Genomic DNA, 8,516 nt, shown 5'->3' with positions numbered 1-8,516 from the left:
AATGTAAGATTTGGCTACTTTAGTCTGGAGACCAGTACCAGCTTGTTGAACCAGTGGGTTAACAGACTTGCATCTCCTGGAGATGCTCTGGCACCGACCTAGGGCTCAACACTCCTAGGAAGTTAGCAGAGATTGCCTGGCAATAGAGAACCTTCCCCAGGACAGCCAGCTGAATTGTAAAACACAGTGATTACCACCACCATCATCAAAAGACAGCTCTTTCAGTAAAAAAAATAAAGCTCATGCCTAAAGATGTTATCATGCATAATTCAGGGAAGAAATCCATACTGCATTTAAAAGATTACATCTTATAAGCCAGGGTACTTACTAGCTTGATGATTTAAAAGTACATGGGGATAGTCTTTCCTGCTATTTTTGCACTGGCATCAGTGCAGTTGTGCTGATGAATTATTAGCCTCGTGGCTTGCTTTGGGACTGAACTGCTTTTCTGATGCCAGAACTGGCCCAGGTGGGATTGGGAGGTACCCGATTCATGGTGAGCAGCCCAGCCCCTCCCTGGGTGCATGGTCTGTGTGGGTTATCACAGAATCACAGAATGGTAGGGGCCGGAAGGGACTTCTGGAGATCACCTTGTCCAACCCCCCTCCTTGAGCAGGCACACCCAGAGCAGGGGGCACAGGAACACGTCCAGGTGGATTTTGAATGTCTCCAGGGAAGGGACTCCACAGCCTCCCTGGGCAGCCTGTGCCCCTGCTCTGGCACCCGCACAGGAAAGACATTTTTCCTCATATTCAGGTGGAACTTCCTGTGTTCTGACTCGTGCCCATTGCTCCTTGTCCTGTCATTAGGCACCACTGAAAAGAGTCTGGTCCAATCCTCTTGACACCCACCCTTCAGATATTTATAAGTATTGATAAGATCCCCCTCAGACTTCTCTTCTGCAGCCTAAATGAACCCAGGTCTCGCAGCCTTTCCTCCTAAGGGAGATGCTCCAGTGCCCTGATCATCTTGGTAGCTCTTCAGCTGGACTCTCTCCAGTAGTTCCCTGTCTTCTTAAACTGGGGAGCCCAAAACTAGACACGGTACTCCAGATGTGGTTTCACCAGGGCAGAGTAGAGGGGGACGATAACCTCTCTCGATCTGCTGGCCACACTCCTTTCAATGCAGCCCAGGATACCATTGGCCTTCTTGGCCACAAGGGCACATTGCTGGCTCATGGTCACCTTGCTGTCCACCAGCACTCCCAGGTCCTTCTCAGCAGAGCCGCTTTCCAGTAGTTCATCCCCCAGCCTGTACTGGTGCCTGGGGTTGTTCCTCCCCAGGTGCAGGACCTTACACTTGCTTTTGTTGAATTTCATGAAGTTCCCCTTGGCCCAGCTCTCCAGCCTGTCCAGGTCTCGTTGGATGGCAGCACAGCCTTCTGGTGTATCAGCAACTCCTCCCAGCTTGGGAGGTTGCTGAGGTTCCACTCTATCCCATCATCCAGATCATTGATGAATACATTGAACAGGACTGGACCCAGCACAGACCCCTGGGGAACACCACTAGTGACAGGCCTCCATCCAGACTCTGCTCCATTGATCACAACCCTCTGAGTTCTGTTGTTGAGCCAGTTCCCAATCCACCGCACCGTCTACTCATACAACCCGCGCTTCCTAAGCATGTCTATGAGGATGTTATGGGAGACAGTGTTGGAAATCTTAATAAAGTTGAGATAAACAACATCCACTGCTCGCCTTTCATCTACCAAGCCCATCACACCATCATAGAAGACTATCAGGTTGGTCAAGCATGATCTTCCCTTGGTGAATCCACGTTGACTACTTCTGATAACCTTCTTGTCTTTTACATGCCTGGAGATGACCTCCAGGATGAACTGCTCCTTCACCTTTCTGGGCATGGAGGTGAGGCTGACTGGTCTATAGTTTCCCAGGTCCTCCTTTTTGCCCTTTTTGAAGATTGGAGTGACATTGGCTTCCCTCCAGCTCCTCAGGCACCTCTCCTGTCCTCTATGACCTTTCAAAAATGATGCAGAGTGGGTTAGTAACAGCATCCGCCAGCTCCTTCAGCAGTTGTGGCTGCATCCCATCAGGGCCCATGGATTTGTGAGGATCCAGTTTGCCTAGGTGATCTGTGACCCAATCCTCCTCAACCAAGGGGAAGTCCTCCTTTCTCCAGATTTTCTCTCTCACCTCTGGGGCCTGGGATGCCTGAGGGCCAGCCTTAGCAGTGAAGACTGAAGCAAAGAAGGCATTCAGTAACTCTGCCTTATCTGCATCCTGCATCACCAGGACACTCACCTCATTCCGAAGCAGGCCCACAGTTTCCCGTCTTTCTTTTACTACTGATGTATTTGAAGAAGCCCTTCTTGTTATCCTTGACATCCCTTCCCATATTTAGTTCCAAGTGGGTCTTGGCCTTCCTCATCACATCTCTGCATACCCTGACAACATTCCTATATTCCTCCCACGTGGCCAGTCCCTTTCTCCACATACTGTGAACCTCCTTCTTCCATTTGAGTTTCTCTAGAAGCTCTTTGGTCATCCATGCAGGTCTCCTGGCTCCTCTGCCTGACTTCTTCCTCACAGGGATGCACTGATCTTGAGCTTGGAGGAAGTGGTACTTGAATACTGACCAGCTCTCTTGGACCCCACCTGCCTTCTAAGCCCTAACCCATGGGATTCCTCCAAGCAGGTCTTTGAAGAGGCCATGGTTGGCCCTCTTGAAGTCCAAGGTTGTGACCCAACTCATAGCCCTGCTTCTACCATGCAGGATCCTGAATTCCACTATCTTGTGGTCACTGCAGCCAAGGCTACCCCCAACCCTCATATCCTCAACCAGCCGTTCCTTGTTTGTTAGTATAAGGTCGAGCAGCACATCTTGTCTTGTTGGCTCTCCACCACCTGTGTCAAAAAGTTGTCCTTCAGGCTTTGTAGGAACCTTCTGGATCGTGCATGCCTCACTGTGTTGCTTTTCCAGCAAATACCAGGGTGGTTGAAGTCCCCCATGAGAACCAGGGCCTGTGATTGTGAGGCTGTTTCCAGCTGTCTGTAGAAGGCCTCGTTGACTTCCTCTTCCTGATCAGGTGGTCTGTAGTAAACGCTCACAACAGTGTCACCCATATTTGCCTGCCCCTTAATTTTTACCCACAAGCTCTCAACTTGTTCTTCTTCCACTCCAAGGCAGAGCTTGATGCATTCCGGTTGCTCCCTCACATAAAGAGCAACTCCCCCACCTCACCTTGCTGGTCTGTCTTTCCTGAAAAGCCTGTAGCCATCCATGACCACATTCCAGTCATGCGAGCCATCCCACCATGTCTCTGTAATTGCAATCTGATCGTGGCCCTGTGACCACACACAGATCTCTACTTCCTGCTGTTTGTGCTGGTGTACAGGCATTTCAGAAAGGTACTTAAGCACACAGGTTTCCCTGGAGGGGTGCTCGAGGACCCACTATAGCCATGCACACCCTTGAGGTGGTTGATCTCCTGAATGTCATCTCATGAGGCAGCTAAGGCACCTTTGTCACTGCTCTGGTTGGCCTGGCTTATTCCCCCATTGGATATGATGGCATTAGCATTGCCACTTTGGCCCCCACCCTCCAAGTCCCTCAGTTTAAAGCCTGCCTCACCAAGCTGGCCAGCCTGCTGCCAAAGATTCCCTCGGACCTTCTAGACAGGTGGATTCCATCCCTCCCTAGCAGGCTATGGTTGCTGAGGAATGTCCCATTGTCATAAAAGCCAAAACCCTCACATGGGCACCAGCCACATAGCCAAGAGTTGATTTGCGTTATTCGCCTATTTCTAGTTGCCCATTTTTCTCCAACTGGTAAAATGGAGGAGAAGATGACTTGGGCACCAATAGTTTTCGCTTGCTCCCCCAGGGCTCGCCCAGACTCTGCCTTGCAGCTTCATTCGTGCCCACATGGAAGAGTAACAGTGGATAGTGATCTGTGCTCTTGATGAGTTGTGACACCCGCTCAGCGATGACTCAGATCTTAGCTCCTGGAAGGGAGCAAACCCCTTGTGACTCCCTGTCAGGTTGGCAGATGGACGCCTCAGTGCCTTTTAACAGAGTCACCCACTACGAGTACTCTTCTGTTCTTTTTACAGTGTCCACTCAGTGTTGCTGGTACAGTTGCACCTTGCAGACCTTGCTCGTCAGTGTCTACAGCTGTCAAAGCTTCAAATCCGTTGTGTAGGGATGCTGGCGGGTAGAGACTGAAGCAAAGCCCTGCTTTTGTGGGTCACCAGGGTCCAAGGTGTCTCATTCTCAGTGGTGTCTACCATAAGAGCGTGGACCTGAAACCACCTGTGTATCTCTGTCTCGGCTCCACTAATACTGCACAGCCTTCTGTCTGTCTCCTACAACTTGGCCACCTGGTGCAACAGGTCATTAACCTGTGCACACCTTGTGCAGGTACTTACCGTTACACCAGGAGAAGGGCCCAGGCACTTGTTGCATCCTACTGCCAGTACTGAAGCCTCCTTCCTTACCAGCTCCGTCTGGGGGATGCATCAGACATCTCTGGGGCTTGCTTTGTGGGAACACTGGTTTTAGCTCTGAGGCGAGTGCCCACCATTTTGGCAGAGATCTAGAGCACTTCACTGTGCTGTGGGCCTATGAGCAGGATGCAGTGCCCTTCCTACGTGCCCCTCCCCACCCTGTTGGCAGCACTTGTGGTCGCTTGTGCTCCTTCAGGCCATTTAAGCCTCCTGTATTTGCTCCTGGCAATGCCCAAGCTGTGTCAGCCTTGCTCGTGAGAGCTGCCAGGATCTGGTGGGCCACTCTGCTCTTCCTCAGGTTCCCCTGGCTCTGGGAACCCCCTTGTCCACTCCAGTCTAGTGCCCAGCCGCAGAACTTAGCGTTGCTGCTGCTGTGTTCCCCACTGACTATGCCAGAGTGCCATCTATGGTTACACCAGGGACCGCTTCCTTCTTTCTGTTAGGTTTGGTTAAGTTTGTGGCAAGCCGTAACAAGGGGTTAGTGGTGTTTAGCTCCATTGATTAATCCCCTCTCCAGAAACATACAGTACTCCCATCTTCCTGACAGCACAAGAAAATGCTTTGGGGCAGCCAAGGGCTGATTATGTTGGATGTGCTTCTCCTTCTCAAATACAAAACTCAAGGCTAGTCTGTACCACTGCTGATACATATGCTTGTGATCACTATTATTGTTTGTATTGACTCACCTGTAGCTGTTCACCCAGAGGACTTACAATAACAAAGGATTTTGGCCTACGTGCATTTAAGAGTAAAGGATTAAAAACACATCTGAGGGTTGTTACTACCCCCAGGCGCCCCCTCTGTATCATGGAAACATGCAGAGAGGACACTGACCACAAACATGCTGATAAACTCATGTCAAAGAAGCAGCAACATGCATCTCTCTGTCCCTCTCAGTTGTGCCTTCAGTCAAGTCCCATGTTTTGAACCTACGGCCTGGAGTACAAACACGTTTTTATACAAACTGCAGGCACTTTGGTACTGAAATAGCGAGGAGGAGGGAACAAAAAAACATTCAGGCAAATTTACCCCGGACAGTATTAGTTGCTATGATGGCCCTTGGGTAGTTACAAAGAAGATGGAGACTCCCTTTTTACACGGAGTCACATGAAGAGGACAAGGGGGAATGGACACAAATTGCTCTTGGGGAGATTCCGATTGGACATGAGAGCAAAACTTTTCACACTGAGGACAGTCAACCATTGCAATAATCTCCCCAGGGAAGTGATTGACTTGGCCACTTTGGACACCTTTAAGAGTTGTCTGGACAGGGTGCTGGGCCATCTTGTTTAGACTCTGCTCTTCCCAGAAAGGTTGGACTAGATGATCCCTGAGGTCCCTTCCAACCTGGGATTCTGTGATTTCCAAACACAGGGTCCCCTTCCCAGAACGAGCCCGTCTTTGAACCTGGCATGTTCCACACTACATGGCACCCTAGCTCAAAACAGGGCTTTGCTTTCCACCTCTGGCCCCACACTGTGTAGACTGCCACCATTTTTTTAAATTAATGAAAATTAGAGAGGTTTTTTTTTCCAACCCATACATGGGCTGCTTAAATCCAGTTGCAGATTTGAAATTTATAGTTTAAACTGTTTAAAAATTGCATTGGCACCAGGGAACAGTTTCAAATACCACATGCCTCAGGTTGAAGGGAGACCTTGGCTGTGACCTTCTTTTCTGCACCATCATACTATCCCTATTATGTCTTGCACCTCCACTGTATCAGGAGGCAGGACAGTTGGCGTTCATGGCAGAACTGCTCCAGCTACCGTCTCTGTACCTATCTGCAATGCCTAAATGAAGTATGTACTTTTTAGCTTTCTGCTTATGGGCTACATGGGTGTAATAAGCATGAAATTATGATGAAGTTGAGCAAGGAAACTTAGGAGATCTTGATTTGTCATCAAAGATATCTGGAGGTTACCCTGGGCCAACAAGATTAACACCAAAAGTTGGCATCTGCACTGATTATAGCACGTGGCATAGGGGTTTCTGGCGTTCTTCTCTGTGTGGCTTTCCACACAACCTCTGTCACCTCACAGAATCCTCAGTCGTATCATGGTCATGGACTGACTAATGACCTGGGGACTGTGATGTTTACAGATGTTTCAGTCAGAAATCCTCATATGAATGGTCTCAGGATGGCTGGACGACAGCTTGGTTTAAGAAGACGGTGTGCCAAACGTGTAGTGTGAGAGTGACAGAAAAAGAAGTATTTTGCAAAAATCCTCCACATTTTTTTTGAGGTTGAGAGGCATGAAATATCTGCATTTAACAGCCATTATTAATTACTGTTTATTCTCTGCCAACACTGCCTTGGGAGCATCTGTGATGATTTAGCAAGCACCCACTGCCATCACTCAGCTGGCTCCGTGGCTCAGCCGTGGAGTTTCATTCAGTTCCCTCATTGGCTCTGTGACCCACTTCTGTCCTGTCTCAGCTCACTTCAGCTGCCTGAGTCTTGGGCCACCATGTGAGAAATGGGTGTTTCCTCACATGGAAAAAGGTATATAAAGCAACATTAGTATGAGGTAGGAATATCATGGGGTTTTAAATGGTAGAAGTGAATTACAGAAATAAATGTTCCTCACCTTATCCTAAATCTTGCAACGTATGATCCATAGAAGAGCTGAGAGTTGCATTTAAGATTTCCAGGGTGAAGTCTTGGCTTTATTTAGAAGAGTAACAAAACTCTCCCTCACGTGAAAGGACCAAAGGTTTCACCCAACCCTCCGTGCTGAACCACAAGCTCTGCAAGAGCCACTTCCATGCTAAAGACCACCTCTATGCTCTAACCAGTTTCCTGAGCTAAAGTTAACTTGTGCTTCTCTATGTTTTTTTCTCCCCTCTTCCTCCTACTTCTTTGCCAAGCCTCCCAGACATGCTGTGTATTTTCCACTTGGTGACTCAGGATCAGCTGCTCAAACTCTTTGGGAATGTGACAGGGCTATGACTGACCAAGGGGGAAAGAAATCTGCCTTAGGGGAGAAAGAAATCAAAGTGCTAGAGTACAACATGGATTTGCCAGAAGACAGCTTCCACACCAAGGGAACACTGTTTCCCGGCAGGACTGCGCTCCTCATTCAGCACTGCAAACACCAGCAAGTGGCCTCATCATTTATGGCAGCACAGCTCTGTAAAGGGGCATCCCACAGCTGCATCACACAATATGGGTAACACTTAGGGCCTAAAAAAAATTACACCGCTAGAAATTTATTAATCCAGCCTTAAAATGGGTCATAAATGCTACAGAACAACCCTGATTAAACTTTGTGGTACACATGTGGAGCAAAACCAAAAAAACCCCCACCATCACCTAGGACCAAAGGGAAATGTGTACCAATCCTCAGCATTTGTTCAGGCTGCTTTGGGTGAAAGTACTGGGGGCAACAGCCCTAAATGTGCAAAATGAACAGGGGCCTCCTTATACTCAGTATAATTTTGTGTAGGTAACAGGGGATCAGAGTAGGATATTGGCTCCCTTATGACTGAGAAAGACTTATCCCTATCGGTATGACTTGCTCTAGTACTTTTTTCTTCCAAATACTAGCTGGTAAGAAAATTTTGCGTCATATACCCAGGATATTGATACTGCAGCTTAAGTTAGAGTTGGATGGTTTCTGTTCCCACTGCTTCCAGACAGTAAATTTCAAGAAATTTGGATTTTTTAAAACATTTTCAATGATGAACTTCTTTAATGAACAACTTCATGACAAAAAAAAAAAAAAAAAAAAGACTCTGTTTTCGAAGTTCTTTTACATACTGTGCCCATCAGTACTCCTCTCTGAGCCTCCCCCCTGTGTTCCTTCCACAGGAGGATTCAAACCCTTCTGGACTCACTTTCTCAAGGGCCTATCTTCCTTCCATGTGTGCTAGCCTGCCCTGGAGAGGTGCATGAAATGTGAAATAAATCACACCTCCCTGTACTGACCAGCTATGACAACCCCTGACAGCCATGGTGCTGCAGTGCAGTTCGTGTCAGGTACCCGTGGATCTTTGCTCAGAGCTACCAGATGGGGAAGAACATGAGTAATGAGAGGTGCTCTTCCAT

The sequence above is a fragment of the Phalacrocorax aristotelis genome, chromosome 6 (assembly GCF_949628215.1).
Source record: "Phalacrocorax aristotelis chromosome 6, bGulAri2.1, whole genome shotgun sequence".
In the NCBI taxonomy this organism is placed as follows: domain Eukaryota; kingdom Metazoa; phylum Chordata; class Aves; order Suliformes; family Phalacrocoracidae; genus Phalacrocorax; species Phalacrocorax aristotelis.
Note: the sequence above shows the minus strand (reverse complement) of the source record.